The sequence below is a fragment of the Epinephelus fuscoguttatus genome, linkage group LG5 (assembly GCF_011397635.1).
Source record: "Epinephelus fuscoguttatus linkage group LG5, E.fuscoguttatus.final_Chr_v1".
Taxonomy (NCBI): Eukaryota; Metazoa; Chordata; class Actinopteri; order Perciformes; family Serranidae; genus Epinephelus; species Epinephelus fuscoguttatus.
Genome location: NC_064756.1, coordinates 44010528 through 44036438, shown reverse-complemented (window position 1 = coordinate 44036438; position 25911 = coordinate 44010528). Strand labels below are relative to the sequence as shown.

Sequence of the window (25911 nt, the reverse complement as noted above, 5' to 3'; positions counted from 1 at the left end):
AATTAATAAGTTAATAATATAAAATTTTGTATGTCTTTTCTTTTCATTGCTATGGACACCAAACAATACATCTTTCCAATATAAACGAAAGTCAGAGTCTATCTTAACAACAATAAAATGGGTAAAGTCTTTCCCAAACTTAATAGAGTGGAGACATTGCCAAAAAAGATGGACAACAGTTTCAGGTAACACATCAGATAACGAGCAGTCAACACACAAGTCCTTTTTAAATTTTAGCAGATACTGTTTAGCAGGATAGTATCTGTGCATCCACTTAAAGGTCACTTCTCTCACTTTATTCGTGAGCAGATACTTATAAGGTAAACTCCAGATGTTACGCCACTACAAATCAGGGACAAACCCTGCCCAGTAATGAACAGCAGCAGGAACAGTAGTTATGTCTTTCTGAAAAAGAGATCGAATAACACGGTTGTTGTTTTTTTTTCCTTATTAGAGAAGCATATTTCTCCCACTGCAGTGTTTTCTGGGTTCAGTGGTAAACAAGTGGGCAGTTTAGTCCCTTTTAATAACGTTACAATGGCAGAGGGAATGGCATCCATTACTATACTGAATTCTCTAGGAGTCACAGGAATATGGAAGGTCTGAAGGAATTCTGAATAATTAAGTAAATTTCCATTACCATTGAGAAGCTGGGTCACTAGGATTATGTCATTTTCAAACCATGTTTTAAAGAATAAAGATTTGTTTTTAAAAGTGATGTGACCATTATTCCAGATATAACACCTATGTGGTGAGAAGTTATGTTTATAGATTAGCGACCATACTAAAAGCATTTGCTTATGGAATTTAGATATATTTTGCAGAAGCTTTTCTATTTTGTAATCACAAAGAAGAACATATTGAAGCCCTCCAAGCATTGAAAAAATATAGTTCGGTATGAAGTTCCATATTGACGTGGGGTTATTTAGAAACTGTTTAATCCAATTAATTTTAAATGTGTTATTAAGAGTAGTAAAATCAAGAAAATTTAGGCCATCAGAATCATACGTATTCGTAATAACAGATTTTTTGACATAATGCGTCTATTTTTCCATAGAAAATTAAAAAATATTTTATCGACAGATGTGCAGAGCTGCCTACTAATATATAAAGGAATGGCTGCATATGCAATACGAGATAAGCCTTCAGCTTTTGCTAGCAGAGTTCGACCTTTTAGGGATAAATCCCTCTGAAGCCACTGGTCAAGTTTCTTTTTGGTCTATCAATAACAGTATTAAAGTTTTCAGTACATCTATTTTCTTTGTTTCTCATGACAGTTATCCCAAGGTATGTTACCTTTTTTTAATAGGTATGTTACAGATTTGGGGAGTGTTATATTCTTTAAGTGAGAACAGTTCACATTTTTTCAGATTAAGGCAAAGGCCCGATGCTGCTGAGAATACCAGTGCAGTGGGCTGGCATTTTTTAAAAAGAGTGTGGTGTCGTCTGCCAGTTGGCAAATAATAACTTCTCTATGTGCTATACAAATCCCTTTCAATGGACTGTGGGTAGAAAGAAGTTGATTACAAATAAATAGATATGGTGAAGCAGGGCAGCCCTGCTGCATACCCCTTTGTAACTCAAATCTTGGGGATGTACCATTTTTTAATCTGATGGAGCTATTACCATTACAGTAAAATGTTTTGACAGCTTTAGAGAAAAATTCGCCAAAACCAAACCTTTCAATTGTTCTAAATATAAAGTTATGTTCAACAGTGTGGATTGCCTTATAAAAATCTAAACAGAGAATCAAACTATCGTCAGGACACAAGAATGAGTAGTCAATTAAATCGAAAACAAATCGAATATTAAAAAAATGTATCAAGTTGAATCCTTGCACATACCGAAAAAGGAAGCAGTCAGAATTAAATGCAGGACAAAAACCTGAAAAACCAAGGCAGCTCTGTTTTAGAAAAAAGTTAAAAAGCCTTTATTGTGGCATGGCTGGTACAAAATTAAAAACAAGGACCAACGTGTTTCAGTTCCTCAAATGAGCCTTCATCAGGGTTGAGGTTCAAACAGTCTGAACACAAATATATAATAGATACTGACAATGTCAGTCGGTGGCTTAGTGGTAGAGCAGGCGCCCCATGTACAAGGCTGTTGCCACAGCGGCCTGGGTTCAACTCCGGCCTGTGGACCTTCACTGCATGTCACTCCCCCCCTCATGCTTGTCTGTCCTATACATTAAAGGCTAAAAAGCCCCCCAAAAAAATAGATATTGACAATGTGTCTGTATGTATGTATATATATATATATATATATATATATATATATATGTGCGTGTGTGTATATATATGTGTGTGTGTATATGTATGTGCGTGTATATATATATATATATATATATATATATATATATACACATATACATATATATGTATATATATGTATATGTATATATGTATTGTAGTGTAATGTACTGATTTACTGAAGAGTTATACTGTACCTTTAAGTTGACTTTTAAAAGATACTTATTGAAGCAATGTACTCTGTGCAACAGACAAATCACACACTGGGTTATTATTTCATGTATTCTTATGACACACATACACTCATTGAGCACTTAAGCATTGTGGTGGAGAAATACCTAGGATTCACTGTGTATCATTTCTAAATGAGGATGGACTCAGAAACCACTGGTGGAAAGTTAGGGAAATTCCAGCTTGTCCTGATATGACCCTAGAGGAGGTGGGTCTTAGACTGCCCAGAAAAACATTACACGGTGGAATCAGTGCCGTAGAATATAACAGAGTCGCGACAACGGAAGTCCAAAATGCTTGTGCGTCATGTGACTCATGCAGACTTCGAATAGTTCCCAGAAGTCAATAGGCGGGCAATTTAAATACCCTAGTCAGAGAGACAAAACTCTGATTTTTAGGTAATTATTGGTAATTAAATGCATCGATTCACAATATTTATTTAGAACATGTGTACTTATATCATTATGTCTTTTGAAAAGTAAATTTCGCCAGTATTTAAGGATTAACGTTAGTGTTAACAGCTAGTTATGTGACATATTTTAGGCTAATGTTACCTTGGTTAAAGAGTGTGTTGCTGTTGTTTATGGCTTTGAGTGGTTTAAAAAAAATAGGTCCTTAGTCTTGTATGGTAGCCAAGAGCAATCACATCCCTATATTATTGATTATATAATAATTGGAATTATTCAATGACTACTGTAATCTCTATGACTTTCAGATAGGAAAGAAGACGACCAAGAGGTGACTATCAATGATAATCAGCTATGGGTCAATGGAATACCAGTGGCAGTAGCTTATACACAAACATATATGTCGCATTTGTTTTTTACTGTGCATTATTAATGGCTATGAATGCATTAAATAAATTTCTTATACACTCAGAAACATGAATAGCATATAAAGCAGTTTGTTTGTGCCCTTTCTTTCATATTGTCCTCTCATATAGTCGCCACCATGGTTTACTGTGCTGCGTGGGGATGCTCCAGTCGCTCAGAGAGAGGCGTACGCATGTACGGTTTCCCCACTGACACAGAGAGGAGAAAAAAATGGTTGGCTCAGCTCAGCAGGAGCAATCTGACTGTAAATAAAAAATACAACAACAACATAATATGTGAGGTAAAAACATTCAAAACACCTGTATTTGCACTTTTTCCACAAAGAAAGACCACATCACTGGGAAGCTTAGACTGATTTATTAAAAACAGGGAGGAGGGAAAGGCTTGCAAAACTCAGGGAGCTGAGACTCAGGATGAGGGCGCTGTGGCATTGCAGGGAGTCTCTAGGCTCTCCCTAATCCCTCTGTTCTTGTACTGAGAGACAGGGGGAAAAAGACAGAGGAGAAAGGGTTAGACATACCTTTATAGGCTTGAATGGGAAATTTCCTTGAGATATGTGGTGTGATCTTTGTTCTCCAGCCTAAATTATGGAAGTTCATTAGTTGTACATGTTTAACAAAATGTGACAACTGGCATCAGTTACTGAAGTGATGAATTTGTAAAAAGTTGTCTCATGGTCTTGGTTATCTTTTGATATATAGTGAGTGTATATTTGTCCAGTAAGAATTAACTGTTCCCTCATACTATGTGCAGAGGTAGACAAAACAGCAATGTGTGTGAGAGGTTAACTCAAGTCATTCTGCAGGTACACTTTGAGGCAGACCAGTTTGTAAGGACCAAAAAGGGCAAGTTTAGGCTGAGGGCAGATGCCATACCCACCGTCTTTGTGCATCGCACGGCAATCAAAAAGAGGAGGGCCCCTGCAACACGGTGCACCCCTGGACCTATAAATATTGAGGTCATAGCTGCTGATCATAGCTACAGTGTCAACAGTGGCACAGGTATAATTCTGAACTCTTATTAACTCTAGTAATAGTTCTTATGTTGAAGTAATACTTATTTTGAATTCTTAAAAATTAACAGTCCCATGTCTTCTACTTACATCATTTTCAAACACTGAGGAAAGAGGTGAGGACACTGAGAGAAGGGAAAGTCTAAGTGAAGAAAGAGAGGATGTGGCTAGTGAGGAGGGAGAGGGAGAGCTGACACTACCCAGTGAGCCAGCAACCAGTCAGCTTACCAATGAGCCAGCAACAAGTCAGTAAGCCAGCAGCCAGTCAGTTGGACCTATTAAAAAAAATAAAGAAACAAGAAAATATCACCAAAAAAGCAAAGGCAGCACTGAAAAAAATTAAGGAAGGAAAATGCAGCTCTCAAGAAGGCAATGGAAATTAGGGACAAAAAAATAAAGAAAAGTTTTTCAAAAGACCAAATGAAGGCATTAGGAAGACTAACCACAAAAGGGATGAAATGGAGCAATGCGACCATTAAAAAGGCATTAAAAATCCGCTTTGCTGCTGGTCAAACGGGTTACAAAACCCTGCAGGAATTGCAGATTCCCCTACCAGGAATCAGAACCCTGCAAAGAAGAATGCAGTGTGTTAAATTTGAGCCTGGAGTATTAACATAGGTCTTTGATTTTCTAAAACTGAAGGTAGATGGACTAACCGAGCTTGAAAGGGAGTGTGTGTTGACCTTGGATGAAATGGCAATTACACCCAGTGTGGAGCTCCACATGCTTACAGGCAAACTGTATGGTGATGTGACTTTACCAGGTCACACAGGAGTAGCTACACACGCTTGTGTATTTATGTTGGCTGGAAACACAACAAGATGGAAGCAAGTAGTGGCATATCATTACAGTGGCAATTTGACAGATGGAGCAGAGTACAGGCCAATAATTATTGAAATTATAAAGAGGGCAGCATCCATCGGGCTACATGTGCTTAATGTCACCACTGACATGGGTAGCCCTAACCGGGCCATGTGGAAATCCTTTGGTGTTGACCACAAGACAACATCATTGCCACATCCAGCAACACCAGACAGGCAGCTCCATTTCATGTCTGATGTCCCGCATCTGGTGAAAAATCTAAAAAGTGCCCTTGTCCGTGGACAGGTGTTTAGTATTCCACAGGATATTGTTAAAAAAAAAAAGAGAACCTCCCCACTATCGGGGCTTCAGTGGTCCCTATTAAGGACTTACTGACCTTTCAAAAAGGAATGGCATTAAAAATAGCTCCGCATCTCTCAGCTGCAGCCATTGAGCCAAGTAATTTCGAAAAAACTGACATACATGATGCAGCAAGAAAACCGCCCTCTGTCATACATGACCACAGCGTGGCTGCTGGAGCAAGTTGATCATTGGTTCAATGTCATCTCGCCATCCAATCACAGCCTTGAGCAGGATCAGAATGGAGGAGTACAAAAAGGCCATCACCTTCCTCCAGGACTTCGTCCATCTGCTCCGTGGGATGAAGATTGGTGAAAAGGGAGGCTGGAAGCCTGTTCAAACAGGGGTGATAATGGCAACAACAACAATATTGGCCATACAGTAGGAGATGTTGAATCAAGGACACAGGTTTGTGTTGACATCTAGGTTCACACAAGACTGCCTTGAAAACACATTCAGCTGTGTGAGATCTAAAAATCCTGTCCCAACTCCAGTGGAATTCCATCATGCACTGCGAATGATATCTGTGGGGCAGTTCCTCACAACCATCAGGTCAGGGAGCTACCAGGAAGATGACAATACCTTTGTGGCAGACTTCCAACAGACTTGGACACAGTGGAGCAAAATGTCACTCCGTCAGTCAGGGTGGAACAGCTGATGGTGGTGAACAGCATCTGACCTCACAAAAAATGGAGAAATGCATTCTCTTCCATCTCGCAGGCTACATCATCCACAAAGTCCTCAAGTTTGCGAGCATTTGTGGAAAATGCAAAATTGCAACAGGGCACAATGATGACAGTCCTGCTGGAGAAAACAGCACCTTAGTGGACCTTAAAGAGTTTAAGGCAGGTGCTCTTTGTCGTCCCTCCCAAGAGGCCTATGATTTCATCCACAAAATCGAGGAACTGTTTAGGACCAGGACCGGTTCCTCCTTCATGGAGCTCCCCGACGCAGTGGGTGTCTTGGAGCAAGAAGCTCAGGCACTCTCCAGCAGGCTTCCATCATGCTGTGGAGTGAAAGAAAAAATCATTAAAAGATTCATACGGCTGAGGTTGCGAATTGAGGCAAAAAAAAACAACGAAATGACAGAAAAAAAACAACACTTAAAAGATGGGCATCTTGGAAGCAAGAGCCAGTCCAAAAAGGTGAAAAGGAACAACAGTAGCCACGTGTCAACATCCACGAACCCCCACACAGCTCCAAAAGTGCTACCAACCCCACTGGTTGTTGCAATGGAGACATTTGGACTAACCATTGCTCCCACAAATACTCCAGCACCCAGTCAGTTCTCCACCTACCATAACCAAAACAACCTCACTTTTCCTCCACCTGCCAGCACCCAGCCAGCTTCAACTGCCCAGCCAACTTTACTATTCTTATCCAAGCTTACAGCAGTGTTCCTCCACCTTCCAGCACCCAGCCAACAAGAATGCTCCTCCACATACCCGTGCCCACCCAACCTCAGCCTCACTGCTCCTACACCTACCAGCACCAAGCCAACATCACTGCTCCTCCACCTACCAGCATCCAGCCAACATCACTGCTCCTCAGCCTCTAACATTGTTAGTCCTCACCACTGCTGACTTGCATAACATCATTTGTCCTCACCACTGCTGACCTGCATAACATCATTTGTCCTCACCACTGCTGACTTGCATAACATCATTTGTCCTCACCACTGCTGACCTGCATAACATCATTTGTCCTCACCACTGCTGACCTGCATAACATCATTTGTCCTCACCACTGCTGACTTGCATAACATCATTTGTCCTCACCACTGCTGACCTGCATAACATCATTTGTCCTCACCACTGCTGACCTGCATAACATCATTTGTCCTCACCACTGCTGACCTGCATAACATCGTTAGTCCTCACCACTGCTGACTTGCATAACATCATTTGTCCTCACCACTGCTGACCTGCATAACATCGTTAGTCCTCACCACTGCTGACTTGCATAACATCATTTGTCCTCACCACTGCTGACCTGCATAACATCATTTGTCCTCACCACTGCTGACCTGCATAACATCATTTGTCCTCACCACTGCTGACCTGCATAACATCATTTGTCCTCACCACTGCTGACCTGCATAACATCATTTGTCCTCACCACTGCTGACTTGCATAACATCATTTGTCCTCACCACTGCTGACCTGCATAACATCATTTGTCCTCACCACTGCTGACTTGCATAACATCATTTGTCCTCACCACTGCTGACCTGCATAACATCATTTGTCCTCACCACTGCTGACCTGCATAACATCATTTGTCCTCACCACTGCTGACTTGCATAACATCATTTGTCCTCACCACTGCTGACCTGCATAACATTGTTTGTCCTCACCACTGCTGACTTGCATAACATCATTTGTCCTCACCACTGCTGACCTGCATAACATCGTTAGTCCTCACCACTGCTGACTTGCATAACATCATTTGTCCTCACCACTGCTGACCTGCATAACATTGTTAGTCCTCACCACTGCTGACCTGCATAACATCACTGGTCCTCACCACTGCTGACCTGCATAACATTGTTAGTCCTCACCACTGCTGACCTGCATAACATCGTTTGTCCTCACCACTGCTGACCTGCATAACATCGTTTGTCCTCACCACTGCTGACCTGCATAACATCGTTTGTCCTCACCACTGCTGACCTGCATAACATCACTGGTCCTCACCACTGCTGACCTGCATAACATCGTTTGTCCTCACCACTGCTGACCTGCATAACATCACTGGTCCTCACCACTGCTGACCTGCATAACATCACTGGTCCTCACCACTGCTGACCTGCATAACATCACTGGTCCTCACCACTGCTGACCTGCATAACATTGTTAGTCCTCACCACTGCTGACCTGCATAACATCACTGGTCCTCACCACTGCTGACCTGCATAACATCACTGGTCCTCACCACTGCTGACCTGCATAACATCACTGGTCCTCACCACTGCTGACCTGCATAACATTGTTAGTCCTCACCACTGCTGACCTGCATAACATTGTTAGTCCTCACCACTGCTGACCTGCATAACATCACTGGTCCTCACCACTGCTGACCTGCATAACATCACTGGTCCTCACCACTGCTGACCTGCATAACATTGTTAGTCCTCACCACTGCTGACCTGCATAACATCACTGGTCCTCACCACTGCTGACCTGCATAACATTGTTAGTCCTCACCACTGCTGACCTGCATAACATTGTTAGTCCTCACCACTGCTGACCTGCATAACATCACTGGTCCTCACCACTGCTGACCTGCATAACATTGTTAGTCCTCACCACTGCTGACCTGCATAACATCGTTAGTCCTCACCACTGCTGACCTGCATAACATTGTTAGTCCTCACCACTGCTGACCTGCATAACATCACTGGTCCTCACCACTGCTGACCTGCATAACATCGTTTGTCCTCACCACTGCTGACCTGCATAACATTGTTAGTCCTCATCACTGCTGACCTGCATAACATCGTTAGTCCTCATCACTGCTGACCTGCATAACATCGTTTGTCCTCACCACTGCTGACCTGCATAACATCGCTGGTCCTCATCACTCCTCACCTGCATCATCATTGGTCTCACCACTGCTGACCCGTAACATCGTTGGTCCTCACCCTACAACACTCCTGGCAAAAAGCATGCAGCATCACTGCAGTATGACTCCTTATATATTACAAATTCAGTATGATTCCTTATATAATTAATATCAAATGCAGCAAGAGACATGTTGAGTACAATTCCTTTTTGAAACATACCTTGTCATGTTTTAGTCTCAACAAGGTCCACTCAGCTCTGATCTGCAGCATCCTCCATCAAGGAACAGTCCTGCAGCAGTACAGCTCCTCCACCACCAACCAGCACCTAGTGCTTCTACAGTAGGTTATCAATATACACAAACAAGTTATATAATTCAGTAAAAAATATGTTTTGTGTGATTGCTTACATAATTTAGTAGCAAAACACTTGAATTTAAGTATAATTCCCCACTTAGCCTAGTATGTTACATTTTTCAGAATTATTTACCTTGTGTTTTTCATCTCACCCAGGTCCTCAAACTTCCCTCTCCCTTAGCCACCTATGCAAAATCAGTTGGGCTGCAACATAACATAGAAGGTAACACTATAGTCATCACACACATAAAGCCTAAAGGCGCTCACGTTTTTGTTTACATAAAGTTACATTACTCTTTGCTTTTTAGATGCCTCATATGCACTCTAAATCCATATCAACAGCAATATATCACAAAATAGCCATCTTCCTTTCTATAGTGCAATGTTAACTTTATTGCACTAGCTTAAACTTCAAAATGATATCCTCATTTCACCTCCTCCACTCACCACTCTATCTCTTGCACCAATGTTATATATTAATTAAGCTAACGTTAATATTTAATACCCACTGACCAGCAAAAACTCTCCATTAGAAGTGTTTTTTCACTAATTTCCTAACGTTGGATAAAATGGTTTAAGAGAAAGAAATGTAAAATCAATAGGCTGCTGTATGATTAACCTCATGTGTTGCTAACTTTCGCCAGTATGCTAGCCTAACATGTTAGCTTATCGGTTATTGTTCCGTGCATCTACTAATTTAGCGAGTAATACACCAGTAACATGCCTTAATGCATCTGGTAACTTGATTCAGATATGCTGATAATATGCAATCTGATTTTTTAGACGTCTTACCCTTCAGGAGTGCATCACAAACGGTCTTTCTGCTTTAACTCCGCGTGTGCCGTATACGTCCGCTGTCGACTTCCGGGAACTATTGTGAGGCTCCACGATCCGCCATTGCTGTGAAAAAAATGGCCCATTAGAGTGAACGGAGATGTCGCGACTCTCTCTTCAAGGGCTCTGGGTGGAATTGGCTCCAAGGGAGAAAAGGAGAGAGAGGATACTATTATGTTCAAGTGCAAGTAAAGAGGCGGCCGTCAGGGGGAGACAAGAGAAATGTGACACCGTTATGTTTCAGCTCCAAGGGGGAAGGACTAAAGAAGCTCCAGACCTTCAAATTTATGTTTCTACAGTATGTATATGTATGTATATATATATATGTATATGTATATCTATCTATCTATCTATCTATCTATCTATATATATATATATATATATATATATATATATATATATATATATTTTTGTGTGTGTGTGTGTGTGTGTGTATATATATATATATATATATATATATATATATATATATATATATATGGCGCATGTGTGTAAAATAACAGTCCCTTTATTCCAAAAGTTGTAAAGAAAGCAAGGGAAGAACATTTAATAAAGCCCTGGAGGGTGGGAGTGGATGAATCTGGTTAAAGAGTACCTGCCTGGACGGGACGCTCTAAAACTAAAGCGAGCGTGCCCACAAGGAGGCAGGGATCATTTCATTGGTCAACAGTACATCTGGCATTTTATTGGTTGGGGGATTTTGACTGGGCTGTTACACAAAAAAATCCAAGCGCAGGGCAGAAATCTGAGAGCAGAAATTCTGCGAGGGCACAGAAACAGTTTGAGCGCGAGGAGAAAAGCCGAAGCTTGAGCAGGAAATCTGTGTGAGCAACATGGTATCTGAGTGCGAGCACACAGTTTGAGCGGAAACAGAGTAGATCCAATCGCAAGCAGAGTCTATTTGAGTACAAGGGCAGGATTTTTGAGTGTGAAATCAATAAATAATGCTCTCAAACTGAAAGACCACTCTCTTGAATAAAGATAGGGATAAAGCCTCCATACACTGGGACCGTCTGAATGTAATAGTCCGTGGAGGTGCTGCAGTGCTCGGCTGCACAGATAGGTAACACCTCAGCTGTCAGGATGTACCACTCTGTCACTCCACTATGTCTACTCTCATGCAGCCACTTGGCCGTCGGATGTAGTCTGTGTAGTGTGTTCAAATGCAACTCACACAGGGCGATGTGAGGCGACGTAGACAGTTGGCTTTTGTCGCTGCTAGTTCTTTGATGACGATTTGGTGTGTCCGCACCATTAAAGTCCACGGCACAGCACAGGAGCACAACAGACAGCAGTGCTTGCAGCACAGCAGCACACAACACACTCACTGTCACACCAGCTTACATGGCATATGTACATAACTATATATTTGATTTTTTGTTTTCGTAAATTGCTAATTGTAAACGGTAAGAGAAATTTTACAACTATAGTTCGACGAAACGATTTCTATTGTTGTTGTTCTTTGGCCTCTACCTCTCTGATGCTTTGGTGTAGAGTGCTTTGGCGCATATGTTGTCATGTCCAAGAAACAATGTTAACTTAAGTTAATCAGTTTTGTCTCGTATCTATGTTATCTTGTGATTTCCTGTTTTATTTTGAAAGCTAACTCTCCTCTCATTTCAGGCAACTTGCTCCTTCACCTGTGTGTTTTCCCGCTGGTCTGAAGCCGTTTCTCAATATGCGTTCTTGTGCGGACTTGTGTTCTTGTGGACTTGTGACACGTCATCAGTCACAGCCCAAGTGCTGTTCCAATTCAAAGTTCACGTCTAGCCAAGTTCAGTCCAAATGGCCGGATGTGTTCTCACTACGCCCCTTTTACCGGGGATGCATCGGAGTAGACTTGTGTGGACTTCAGACAGCCAGGTATCCCAGCATGCATTTCGCAACAATCTTCAGAAATGGCAAGTGAGGGAACGGTGCACAATTGTAAGCCATAATTACCGATATGTTACTGTTGTGTTGTCATGGAACGTAGTGTTTTCATGCGTAGTTTAAACTTCAAACCCGTGGTCGATGTAGGCTATTAATACAGAGCCCACTTGAATGTGAGGTCCGCTAGATGACAGCGGTGTCAGTGTTCATAGATAATAAACATATGTGTATGAGCGCTCAGGCTGCCCCACCGAGAGCAGCCTCTATCGGGTAGTCCTTTTAAATTCGTCACTGATATCTCTGTAGTGGTTAAATATGAAATGTAATTCGTTTGGGGAATGTCTAATGGGCAACATTCAGTCTCAGTATATAAGATATATTATGTTATTAAATGTTGTAACATTGTTAATGTAATTGTTCTTTGTATGTACTCTTTTCCATATTTATGTGTTTTTACCATTCAATAATGATTTTAATTTAAGAATTTATTGTAATTAATTTATTGTATTTAAAGATTAATTGTATTTATTGTAGTATTTATTCAACAGCATTTTAAATATTGATTATCTGATATGAATTGTATACCTGATGTCTGAAGTGTGGCTAAATAAAATTTTCCTCTTAACATCTGACCTGTTTGATCCCATTTATATTGGTGAGGATAGACTAAATGAGAAACTGCTGTCAGTATAATCCAGTACAATTCAACAGCACCACAATCTACAACTCAACACTTCAATAAAATGTTATACTTAATACAATATTAAACTGCTTTTGTTTTTTCTAGGTGTACCAAGTAAACTGTCAAGTCTCCATAAAAATGTAGACAGAAAGCATAATGATGAGACAAATGCAGTGATAGACTAACTAAGAATGTATATAATGATAACAACACTTGAAATTGGGTCACTCTGCATAATGAGTACTTTTAACTTTTCATTCATTCATTTCTTTAGTCTCATCACGTCTCATCCTCATCCTCCGTCTCATTCTCCGCTGTCTTTCTCGGATCTGCCTCCTCAGCTGGGCAGCCTCCTCCTCAGCCTGCAGGTACAGCAATCCTGCTGCAATAACATGCACCAAGACGCCTTCTCTGATCCATGTCCGTTATTGATTTTTGATTTCCATCTCGCCAGTGCTCATGATCACAATAACCACCAACTCTCCACAAACTTTCCCGCCACACCTGACTTTTGATTATTATCAGAGTTCAGGTGCGGGAATTGGATAGGCTATAGATTAAATATGATCAAGCTGCGGGGAAAAGGGTTTATAAGACATTTTATGAAACTATTTTGGCTATTTATATGTTTTTGTGTGTCAGTTATATATGTTGAAACATTATAAACGTATATACATTAATTTCTTACAATGTCTATGAAAAGACGCAGGGCTGGGCTGTGTTTATATTGTTTTATTCTAAATGCATGTATACAACACAGTACAACAGCCAAGGCGAGCGGAGGTGGTGACATCATCAAGTTCAATGCTGTTCCAAAAGCAGAAATGACTGTACTCTTGTCCTCCCGTTCTTGGGAAGTCCGGACTCTCGTGTGGAACTTGCCAAGTCCACAAGTCCGAACTGCTGAACTTGTGTACTGAGAAACGGCTTGATTGTCTGCCTCGCCCCTGATTGTTTCCAACTGTGCCCTTACCTTGTGTATATAGTCTGCGTCTCCCTTTGTCCTGTGCCAGTTCGTCTTGTCCTTTGTGTGAGAGAACCTTGTTTCTTAAGAAACAGCATTTATTTTCTAGATCATTTTTGTTCTTAGATTAAGTGTAGGTTTTCCTCTGTCAAGAGTGATTTTCATTTTGCGTTTTTATTTAATAAAACTTTGATTTTGAACTTTGATTCCTGAATCGTGCATTTGGGTTCAGGTCCTTTGTTCGGTCATGACATATGTGTGGAAACAGCTGAGTCTCTGCTTTCATTTGAGATGAATGGTGTGTGTTTTGCATAACGTGGCGTCAAGTTAGAGCCCGAAATATGGTGAGTGGGTTGGCACATCAGTGCTGTATGGAGTTTGATTTGTTGTTATTCATTTAGTTGTTGTTTGACCTGTGTTTGGGGCATGTAAAAATGGTTTATACAGCCTTGTTAGCCCAGGTTCTGCTGTTTAATTTGATGTGCAACATCATTATATTCTTCATGATCAGTGCATTGTTTCACACTGTGTTTGCAAAGTCGTTTTCAAAGTCCCCCAGTTGGAGGATTTTCGGGTTGTGACGGCCCCAGGGCCTTGGTCCTTCAATGGTACTGTGTGTGTGCTCTGTGTCTTGCAGGTCCTCAGCTGGGTGGAGCTGAGATGCCATCAAGTAACTGGGAACACCTGGCCAGTGTTCCCAGGTTACATAACCCCGCCTTCCCAGTCCCCGTGTGCTCCTTGCTCGCTCTCGTGTTCGTGTTCATCGATCGCAGTCGGTGCGGACGTGGCTGCTGCTGCGCTCCTGTCAGTCCCCTCCTCTAGCCATGCTGCCTTTTACTTTTGAGTTGCCATTGGTTGTTTTGCACTGACAACATGCACCTTACATTATCCAACACATCCATGCACCCTCACACACCACTGATACTGACTTCCACACCCCATCACAGTATTTACTGTTTAACTTGTTTAATAAACTTATGTTAACATTTGGAACCGCAACGTCTCTAGACCTCTCCCTCATCTCCCTCATTTGTTGCGGCCTACGAGCCGGCCATAACAGGGTTTAACAAGTTTTAACCAACAATTTGGGCAACCCAATAATAGAAGACAAGTGCTCATTTTTTGTCAAAATTCTTTGTCAAAATACATTAAAATCACGTGTTTAACATGGAATTATTCAAAATTTTCCCGGGGGAGAAACCCCCTGACCCCCTGGTTAATAATTGTTCCCACTTCAGGGCTAAAGCCCTGGATGTTTTCAACTCCCAGCAACGCCCCTGTTCTAATGTCTTTACTGTGGCCGTTCTCACCATGATTCGCCCGAAAAATACACCAACTGAAGCTGACAGAATGAAAGCAATTATCATGTTGTTATCATGTGAACAGGAGGGTAGGTGGACACTTAGCGCTTCATTGCTGCTGTAAGTGATTAATTTAAAAACTTTTGTTTTATCTAAATCACGTTATTTAAAAAAAAAAATCACATTATTTGGCAGTGGACACATTGGAAGGTGTAATTCATATGTTTTCTGTCAGTATTTTTTCACACTTGTATGATAAAAACTCCTGGAGACATTAATCCAAATAAATGACATATTTTTCTAAATCCTGCCGAGCTTCCCTGGTGCAAATTTTGTTGAAGAGGCCCCGCCTTCACTTCCAGCAAATCATGTGCAAAGCATTGTGGGGATTTTGTACCCACTGAGGATACACACATGCATCCTTGGAATTTCTCTGAAAGAAGGATTCAGTCCTCTGTGACATTCAGAAGGATCCTTGACATTGGATCAGTCCTTCGGCGGGGTTTGATGACGTAGCCTCCTTGAAATTCGGCTGTTTGAAGATACTTCTTTGACTTTAAGAAACACCCAATATCCTTGATCACTTGACCCGGCAATCAATTGACACCGGCATTCTTGAAGGAGGTCTTAGTCCATTAAACACGTTCAGAGGAGTCAAGGAGGCTGTCAGAGTATCACTCCTAGTTTTTATTTCATTTGTTTTCTGATTCATCATCTAGTTAAAAATCTGAACAAGAAAAGGACTACAAACTATTTTTTTCTTTTCTTCCTCAACTTTTATTATTCATAGTAAAATGTGGAGAGAGTCTGTCAGCAAGACACACTTTTATCAGTGATTGTCATTTCCATTCAGTCACACATGAGCCTGGGCTTGGGGTTGATGAGTTGCAGAATTTTAATTTTCCCTGAAACATTTTGGCCGAATAAATCATTGCCAGTGTTAAACACACACCATAATCATATTCTGTGTTATAAAATAATGATGTCACAATCAGAATATCAATAAATACAGATTCAAATAATAAATAGGCCTATATCATATAGCTACATGCATTCTGTACCTCTGAGCAGGACACAGTACACAATACAGAGTATAAATATAGAATGCAGGTTATTCATGTGCAGGTGTTTGTTACCCTGGAGATCCAGAGTTCTCGCAAGAGCACATTTTTGAATTTGCTCGGCGAGTCAGTCTGGCAATCAGTAATTTTAAAGTTTTAAAGTTCCACTGATTGTCACACACCTGAGTGTGTGAAATTTGTTGTCCGCATTTGACCCATCCCCTGAGGGAGCGGTGAGCAGCAGCGGTGCCACGCTCGGGAATCATGTAGTGATCTAACCCCCCAGTTCCAACCCCTGATGCTGAGTGCTTAGCAGGGAGGCAATGGGTCCCATTTTTATAGTCTTTGGTATGACCTGGCCGGGGATCGAACCTCCCAGTCTCAGGGCGGACACTCTACCACTAGGCCACTGAGCTGGTGATGATGCTCATTACCCATGCCGTTGGAGGCGAGCTGCACCAATCACATCAGTGTATCTGATATAGGCGGGCCAGAGGCGAGCTAAACAGATGACGACAGCGCTGCGACAACGAAGTCCGGAATCAGTCAGTAAACATTGCAAGATGGCTACGGATGAACACCAGTTGTTTGAAACAGCATTGGCCGCTACAATGAACGAGTTAGACTTGGCTTTTTCTCTAAAAGAGGAACAGAAGACAGCGCTTGAATCTTTTCTTTGCAAAAAGGACGTTTTTGCTGTTTTGGCGACCGGATACGGCAAGAGTCTAATCTACCAGTTAGCTCCGCTGGTAGCGCTCTGGATATGTCACCCCGTGTATTGTTCTGGTTGGTCGTAGTGTTATCCAGTTGCGTGCAGTGATATTTTCAAATGCATGCTTGGTGCCGCCCCTTGAGTTGGGCCATTTGCATTACTCATAGCCAGACCCTAAATCTTTCTAGATTTGGGTCTGGATTTCCAGGCTAGGTGTTTGTCAGAACAAAGAGAAAACGCTGCTGCTCTGCAACAGATAACTGTATCTGTATATTTATCATTTTATATCTTTATAGGAGCCTAGGTGCTTTTATATGGCTTGGATTAAGCTAGGCCTTATTCTATATTTTAGATTATAGAGATTATTTTTTATATATTTTCTTAGTTAATCCAAATACGTTTTACATAGATATCTTCGTTAGAATTTGCTTATGAATGCTCAGTATAGCAAGTAGGCTATAGAAACCCTTTTTATTTACTGAGATTTTCATGTTAGTATTTTGGGGCTACTGTCCCTTTAAGAAGCGACAGGTTTCTTGGTGAAGTCACGTTAGTCAGTAGAGAGAATGCTCCTTGTTTAGGCTGACAGTGATTCTATGGACTGAGAAGCTATACAGTTTTCTTACCATAGTGTAGACAGTTGTGGACTTATATTTGATTAGGGAATACACTTTTGTTTTTCTCCTGTAAAGGATTTACCGTGGAAATTTAAATAAGTCTGTCTTTTTAATATCCCTTTACACCGGAGTGCTGTGGACATTATTTCCTTCAGAAGAGTGCTCTACATGTGAGTTAAGTAGCTAACTAGCTGTCCGTCGAAGAACCCAATCATTGGCCTGAACATTAGTAAGAAAACTCTACTTCATCTGGAGAAAGGACTCTCTCACGGTACACTGGACCTCTGGAAAGAAGGAAAGCTATAAAAGACTTTGCCGTGAGTAAGCAGAGAACGAAGGTAGGCACCTTCTAGGCCTCTTGTATTCACATGGAAGGTGATGGGCACTACTCTTCAGAAGCCAATGCTAATGTTATCCCAACGGCATTTTTTTTGTTGTTATGTTTTTGGGCATTTTTGCCTTTAATGGATAGGACAGCCAAGTGTGAAAGGGGGAGAGAGAGAGGGGAATGACATGCAGCAAAGGCCCCCATCCCAATGGCATTTTGACCTCGTGTGTGACTTGGCTAGCTAGCCTGCCAGTGAAGCCGCACTTGGTCATTTGATTGAGGACTTTTGTAGGCCTACAGTAAACTTTTTATTTCCAATATTATAAAAGTCACTATGAAGGAAGCAGATTCCACATCGTTGGCCGAGCCTAGACAGGTTAAAATCACGGTAAAGGCCTTTAATGAAAAGCTGCGTCATGCCATTAGCGCAAGGAAAGCTAAGCTAGGTTGGCTAACTGGTAAAATGAACCAGATAGATCAGTTAATGGATGACGGCAACGATAGCAACTTGCAAGTTGTCCAAACAATATTGATAGTAGAGTTCAACAAGCTGTTTGGAGAGTTTTGTGAGCTTAATACCTGAGTTAAGGTGTTGCTAAGTCAGATCTCAGATGATGAGATGAATAAAGATCAGGAGGGATGGTTTACGCCCAAGGCTGACATGTTTTACTACTTCTACTACCGAGGCATGGATGAAAGAGGTTCATCTGCGTATTGCTGAGGCTAAGAAGCACAACGAAGAGGTTGCGCCTGCAGATAGCATATCTCTCATGATAGCCACACGTAAGCAAGGGTCTAAAGCAGCATCCTCAGTACATTCTAAAGTCTCGTCATCTGCATCAGCAGCTCGTCTGAAAGGTGAATTAGAGAGAGCTGAGTTGCAAGCCCAAGCTTCCGCTCTAAGACAAAAATAATTACTTGATGATCAGGAGGCCAAACTAAAGATACAGAGAGAAGAGCTAAAGATACAGACTGCTTTAGCCGCCTCAGATGCTAAGTTCAGAGTACTAGACGAGTTTGAGGGCCTCCGAGTCTCATCTAGAGCGCCTAGTCAGGATGGAATGAACTCTTATGTTATGGCAGCTAAGCCCTTCGAGCCACAAGCTTGCAAACAAGCTACATCTACTCCCCACGCTGTGGCACTGGTAAACACAGAATCTACTAGTAGTAGCAACAACAGTGCACCTGTAAGAGGTAAACAGCCAGAACAAGAGACTAAGGAGTCTACAAAGGCCATCATGGATTTCCTAGCAAAACAACAAAACCTTACTACTCTGCCTCCTCAGAAGATTCCTATATTTAAAGGAGACCTGATGGAGTACAGGCTATTCATCATGGCCTTTGAACATGGAGTGGAGGATGAGACGGATAGTAACAAAGACCGCCTGTGCTTCATGGAGCAGTACACGGATGGACAGCCAAGAGAGCTGATACGAAGTTGTCTTCACATGGATCCAGAACGTGGAGGCAAAGAGGCTCTTGAAAGAGCATTTTGGAAATGGATACGAAAGAGAAGATCTCAAGGGCATACATGGACAAAGCACTGAACTGGCCGACTATTAAGCCTGATGATGGACTGGATGCCTCAATGCTATGTCTGACGTGGAGTACATTGAGGAGCTTGACAGCGCATCCACCTTGCATGCCATCACTGCCAAGCTTCTGTACAAGCTGAGGGAATGGTGGAGAAGCAAAGCCTATGGTATCCTAGAAAATGAACAGTGTGGCGCCAAGTTTAGAGACTTTGCAGTTTTGTTAACAAGCAAGCCATGGAAGCCCTGCACACTCTGTTTGGCAACATAATGGATGGGAACAAGAGATGGTGGACTTGAAACATGATGGAACAGCAGCCTGTCTCAGAGAAGTGTTAAAGATGTCCGTGAATACATCCTTAAGCTCCTCTGCGCAGTCCTTCAGCACACGACCAGGGATGTTGTCTGGACCTGTTGCCTTGGGGGTGTTGATAGTGGAGAGTGTCCTTTTCACGCTGGCAGCAGACAGACACAGCGCCTGATCGTGGCGGGGGGGGGGGGGGAGTCTTCTGTGGATGTGTGTTGTTTTGTGCTTCAAAACATGCAAAGAAGCTGTTGAGGTTGTTGAGCAGAGAGATGTTGCTATCACAGAGCTGTGGCGCAGGTTTATAGTCCGTGATGGTCTGAATGCCCTGCCACAGGCTCCGTGTGTCTCTGCTGTCTTTGAAATGGCAGGTTATCTTGTGTGTGTATTCCTGTTTTGCTTTCCTGATGCCGCGGGACAGGTTGGCTCTCGTTGCTCTCAGGCCAGTTTCATCCACGGCTCTGAAGGCGTTGTCTCTGGCCCTCAGCAGCCGATGGGCATCCCCTGTCAACCATGGCTTCCGGTTAGCTCGGGTGATGATGGTTTTTGGTGTGGGTCACATCATCGAAGCACTTAATGATATAAGAAGTAACAGTGTCTGTGTATTCTTCAATGTCTGTGTGGTTGTTGTATGTGGCTGCCTGCTTAAACATTTCCCAGTCGGTTGTGTCAAAGCAGTCTTGAAGAGCACAGGAGGCCCCCTGTGGCCACACCCGTACCTGTTTCAGGACCAGTTTGTTGACTTTCACTCTTGGTCTGTATGCTGGCGTTAGCATAACTGTGGTGTGATTGGAGAGTCCAATGTGCGGGAGGGGTGAAGCCTTGTATGCTCCTTTGTCAGTAGTGTAGACCAGGTCCAAAGTGTTGTCCCCTCTTGTTGGGAAATCAACATGCTGGTGAAGTTTTGGGAGGAAGGTCTTAAGATCAGCATGATTAAAATCTCCAGTGAGGATTGTGAATCCATCTGGGTGTGCTGTCTGTTGTTCACTGATGGCCTGATACAGTTCACAAAGTGCCGCATTCCTGTCACTGCTGTTGGGGGTGGGAGGAATATAAACGGCGACTAGCAAAATTGCTGTAAATTCCCTCGGCAGATAGAAAGGACAGCACCTTATGATCATAAACTCTGCCAGTGGTGAACAGTGTTTGCATACCACCACAGCGTCCCGGCACCACGCATCACAGATGTAAACACAGACCCCACCGCTGCGAGTCTTTCCTCCATTTACGAGGGATCTGTCCACTCGATAGCATGTTAGCTGCTCCAGTTGTACAGCAGAGTCGGGATGTTGTTACTTAGCCATGTTTCAGTGAAGAGAAGCACACAGCAGTTACTCACGTTTCGATTCGCTGACCTCAGCAGTCGTATGTGATCCATTTTATTGTCCAGGGATCGTATATTTGCTAGAAGAATGGATGGTATGGCTGGGCAAGTTGGTCTAGCGGCTAGTCTAGCCCGGATACCTCCGTGCTTGCCCCTCTTCTGCTTCCTTGCACACTGCTTGCAGCACCTCCTTTCCGGGAGGGAGAAGCAGTCGAGTCTGGTGTGGTTGCAGGCCGGCGGAGTAATCCAAGCTTCTTTATTGTCTCTGTTTGTACAGTATCCAAAGTGTTGTAAAGCTGGCTCCTGCAGATGTCTAACAGAGCCTGTCGACTGTACTTGTATTTCGATGTAGACAGATGAAACGAACACGAAAAATTTTCGGACAAACACTTAATAACAGAACAAGTCACTGCATCTTGCTTAGCTTCTTCATCCTTACACAAGAGGATGTGGATAAGTGGCCCCACCACAGTCAAGTGCAGATTCCTGAGATTCAAGCAGAGATAGGCCTCTCATTGGGACAGACATATCCAAAGCTATGGAACCATGGGAGTGTAGTGTAATACTGTACTGATTTACTGTAGTGTTTATACTGTACCTTTAAGTTGACCTTTAAAGATACGTGTTGAAGCAATACGCACTGACAAGTCACACACTGGTTTATTACTTCATGTATTCCTATGACACACACATATACTCATTGAGCACTTAAGCATTGTGGTGGAGAAGTACCTAGGATTCACTGTGCATCAGTTTTTAAAAATAGCATGAGGATGGGCTCAGAAACATTGGTGGAAAGTTAGGGGAATTCCAGCTTGTCCTGATATGACTCTGGTAAGAGGAGGCGGGCCTAGACTGCCCAGGAAAGCATTACACGGTGAAATTGGCTCCCAGGGAGAAAAGGAGAGCGGGGATACTATTATGTATGAGTGCAAGTAGATAGGCTGGCTTCAGGGGAAGAACAGATAAGCCGTGACACTGTTATGTTCAGCCCAAGTGGGTAGGATGAAAGAAAAAAGGTGGAGACTCACAATAAAAGCGAGTACATAGACAAAGAAATTTCAGTCTTGCTCCGGAGCATGACTCATTGAGTTGTATTGTGCTGATGCCTGCGTGCACATTAAACTCAGTTCCATCTGATTCTACATGTCTCCAGTGATTTTTTGACCTCTGTGTATTTGAGTTTTTGATATTTAATAGAAAACAAACAAAGTTTGTTCGAAAAGAAGGGAACGAGGTCGCGAGCTTTCTGGCCCAGCTCCCAACCTTAAATTTATGTTTCTACAGGAGGTTATATCCAGCGTGGGCGACGGGCTGTATGCAGTGAAAACATGACTGTGCTGGATCGTCAATGGCCCCCTCCAGGAAGGTGATGGCCATGAAACTACTAGTGGACTCATTCAGGTCACATCCAACCGCATATCAGTGGCCAAGCTAGATGAGCTTTGGAGTCAACAGTTCAGGAATGACTTTCCAGAGTGTCAAGAAGACCGTCAGGAAATGTCGAGGGGTGACATCCAGTTTCTTGAAATGGTCTCACAGTCTGTTCGACTGACAGAGGGACACGAGAGCATCGAGCTGCCACTAAGGAACACAGTAGTCAAGATGCCAAACAACAGAACAGTAGCGGAACAGCTAGCTCTCAACTTGAGGAGAAAGTTGGTTAAGAATCCTCAGTTCCAGTCTGATAACTCTGTGTTCGTGAATGATTGGATTTCCAAGGGCTACGCAGTAAAGGTTCCCAGGGAGGAGCTCGGCTGCAATGACGGGAAGGTTTAGTACTTGTCACACCATGGTGTGTACCATGCTAAGAAGATGAGGATCCGAGCGGTGTTCGATTGTGGAGCGTCGTTCCAGGGCACCTCATTGAACGACCAGCTGCTACAGGGGCCGGATCTAACCAGTACTCTGCTCGGTGTCATCACCAGGTTCAGGCGAGAGGAGGTGTCTGTCATGGCAGATGTGGAGGCCATGTTCCACCAGGTCAGGGTGCCGGTTGAGGATGCCGACCTTCTCCGGTTTCTCTGGTGGCCTTACGGTGACATCAGCCGAGACTTGGTGGAGTACAGGATGACAGTGCACATATTCGGTGCCACCTCTTCTCCAAGTTGTGACAGCTCCGCTCTTTAGAAGTGTGCAGAAGACAGCAGGAAATGTCGATGACTGTCTCAAGTCAGTTCACTCTGAAGAGGAAGCTCTGACATGCTCCCTGTCGTGCGAGCTTTGGGAGTGCGGTGGTGTACGAAATCTGACAGCTTCAGGTTTAAGATCGTCATACAAGACTGACCACCCACCAGAAGAGGCATTCTCTCTGTAGTTGGTGCAATCTACGATCCGCTGGGTATCCTGGCACCGGTGGTCTTGATGGCAAAGACGATCCTACAAGAGCTCTGTCGACTCAAGCTAGGTTGGGATGATATAATTCCCGAGCATCTAGCTCTACAGTGGTCCAACTGGATGGAGGACCTTCATATGTTGGAAGGGTTTGGTGTGGTTCAGTGTTTCAAGCCCAAAGGCTTCGGCGAAGCAACATTTCAGCCAGCTGCATCACTTTGCAGATGCTAGCCAAGAAGGCTACGGAACAGTGAGTTATCTGCTACAGAAGAGTAATGACAACAAGCTTCATGTTGCTTTTGTCATGGCGAAGGCCAGAGTGGCCCCACACAAGCCGATTACCATCCCACGCATGGAGCTAACAGCGGCTGCTAGGCAACGCACATGGACAGAACCTCGAGATCAGAACTGCAGCTCCAGTTAGAAGAATCCATGTTCTGGTCAGACAGCACGACTATGCTTAAATACACTGGAAACAGGACCAGTAGGTTCCGGACCTTTGAACCAAATCGAGTGGAGATCATCTTGAAGCTGTCCGAAGTAAGACAGTTGCGGTACGTGGATACTGCAAAGAATCCCGCCAACTATGCGTCAAGGGGACTTAATGTGGAGTCTTTCTTGTGCAATGAGACTTGGATACAGGGGCCGGACTTTCTCACTAAGCCCGAGGAGGAATGGCCTAAGAATCCAGACCACCCTGAGGACCTAACCACGGAGGACTCAGAGGTAAGGAATGCCATGGTCTGCGCTACTGCAGCTGAAGAGCAGTTGGATACAGTGCAGCGGTTCATGGAGTACTTCTCTTCTTGGAATAGCCTCAAGAAGGCAGTTGGAGAGCAAGGAGATAAATGCTTCTCTCACGCAGACTGAGGGTCAGACGCAGATCTGAAGAAGATCTTCAAGGCAGGCCTTGTGAAGACCAGCCTCACTGTGGGGAATATAAAGGAGGCAGATCTTGAGATTATTCATTTCAGTCAGCGGAGGAAATACTCTGAAGAGATCTCTGCGCTTCAGAAGGGTGATGGCGTCATAACCATGTGCTCTCAGAACTACGACTCAAGTACTGGATCCCTGGTGCTCACGCAGCTAAAAGGAGAGTTCTTTCCAAGTGTGTAACCTGTCAAAGCTTGTATGGTGCTGCTGGACAACAACAGATGGCTGATTTACCTCAGGACAGGGTCCTTCCAGATGATCCCCCATTCACCAACACTGGGGTAGACTACTTCGGTCCGAAGTCAAATGTGGCAGAAGCATCGTGAAGAGGTATGGTGTCATCTTCACTTGTCTGGCTATCCGTGCTGTCCATATTGATGTAGCGTCAATCTTGGATACTGACTCATTCATTGACGCTCTCCAACGCTTCCTAGCAAGAAGAGGCCAGGTGAAAATCCTCCATTCAGACAACGGGATGAATTTCGTTGGGGCTGAGCGTTAGCTAAGGAGAGCTATTGAACAGTGGAATACCTCCAAGATTGAGGACACTCTATGTCAGAGGGGAGTCCAGTGGATGTTCAACCCTCCTACTGGTTCTCACCATGGGAGTCTGGGAGTGGATGATTAGGTCGGTCAGGAAGATTCTCAGTGCCACTTTAAAGCTCCAAACACTGGATGAGGAAGGCCTTCACACTGTACTGTGTGAGGCAGAGGCCATTATCAACAGTCGACCAATTACCAAGGCTTCCAATGACCCTAACGATCTGGAGGCGCTTACCCCCAATCATCTCCTGCTCCTCCAGTCCAAGCCTTCCCTGCCACCAGGTCTCTTTGTGAAGGAGGATCTCTATGCCCACAAGAGATGGAGACAAGTCCAGTATATGGCAAATCTTCAAGAGTGGCAGAAGTGGACACGTGCAACGCGCAACTTCGCTGAGGGAGATATCGTCTTGATCGTCGTTGACACTGCTCCGTGCAACTCATGGGTCCTGGGCAAGGTCATCGAGGCAGTTCCCGACAGGCAGGGGCTTGTGCGCCGCGTCCGCATCGAGACCAAGACGACCACATTAGACAGACCTATCACCAAGGTCTGTCTTCTTCAAGAGGCTACATGAGGCAGTGGTAAAGACCGTCCTCCTACGGTGTGCTATGTGCTTGTAACCTCTGGCACCAGCAGACAGAAGACGAGTCCTTTATTTTTTGGCTCCTTATTTTTTACTTGTTTGGTAATTGTCTCTAGCATGTCTGGAATTCTGATATTAAAAATATGATTTATAGTGATCATTGCCCTTTGACACTGACTTTATCCCCCTCCTCATATTATATTAGGCCCTCTATGTGGAAACTTAATAACTCCTTGTTCCTAAACGAAAGTTTGGTGGAATTAATTAAGACAGAAACACAATTCTTTTTTGACACTAATAGTGAATCTGTAGAGTCCTTTGCTACAGTTTGGGAGGCATACAAAGCTACGTGTAAGGGATGGCTTATAAGTTTTGCATCTAACCAAAAGAAATTAAATGCAAAAAAATGAACTGATTCCACTAAAAAATTGTTAGATTTGGAAGTAGCACATAAGGCAAACCCGAAGGATGAAAAGCTGTATACAGAGCTACAAAGGGCCAGATTGGAAGTTAAAAATTTAATGAACAAGAAAAACGAATTTGATCTGTACTGCTTGAAATCAAAATATTTTAAAAATGGGGAC

At 43.2% G+C, this 25911-nt stretch overlaps 1 long non-coding RNA gene across 1 annotated transcript; it reads right to left on the bottom strand.

The window, feature by feature from the left end:
- Nucleotides 1–6364: 6364 nt before the first annotated feature.
- LOC125889132 (uncharacterized) lies at nucleotides 6365–9588 on the bottom strand. Its single transcript, XR_007449417.1, has 4 exons — nucleotides 9539–9588; nucleotides 9271–9385; nucleotides 9077–9141; nucleotides 6365–6492 (listed from the first exon to the last, which is right to left on the bottom strand). It is a non-coding gene; the product is annotated as an uncharacterized LOC125889132 (long non-coding RNA).
- Between the last annotated feature and the right edge of the window lie 16323 nt (nucleotides 9589–25911).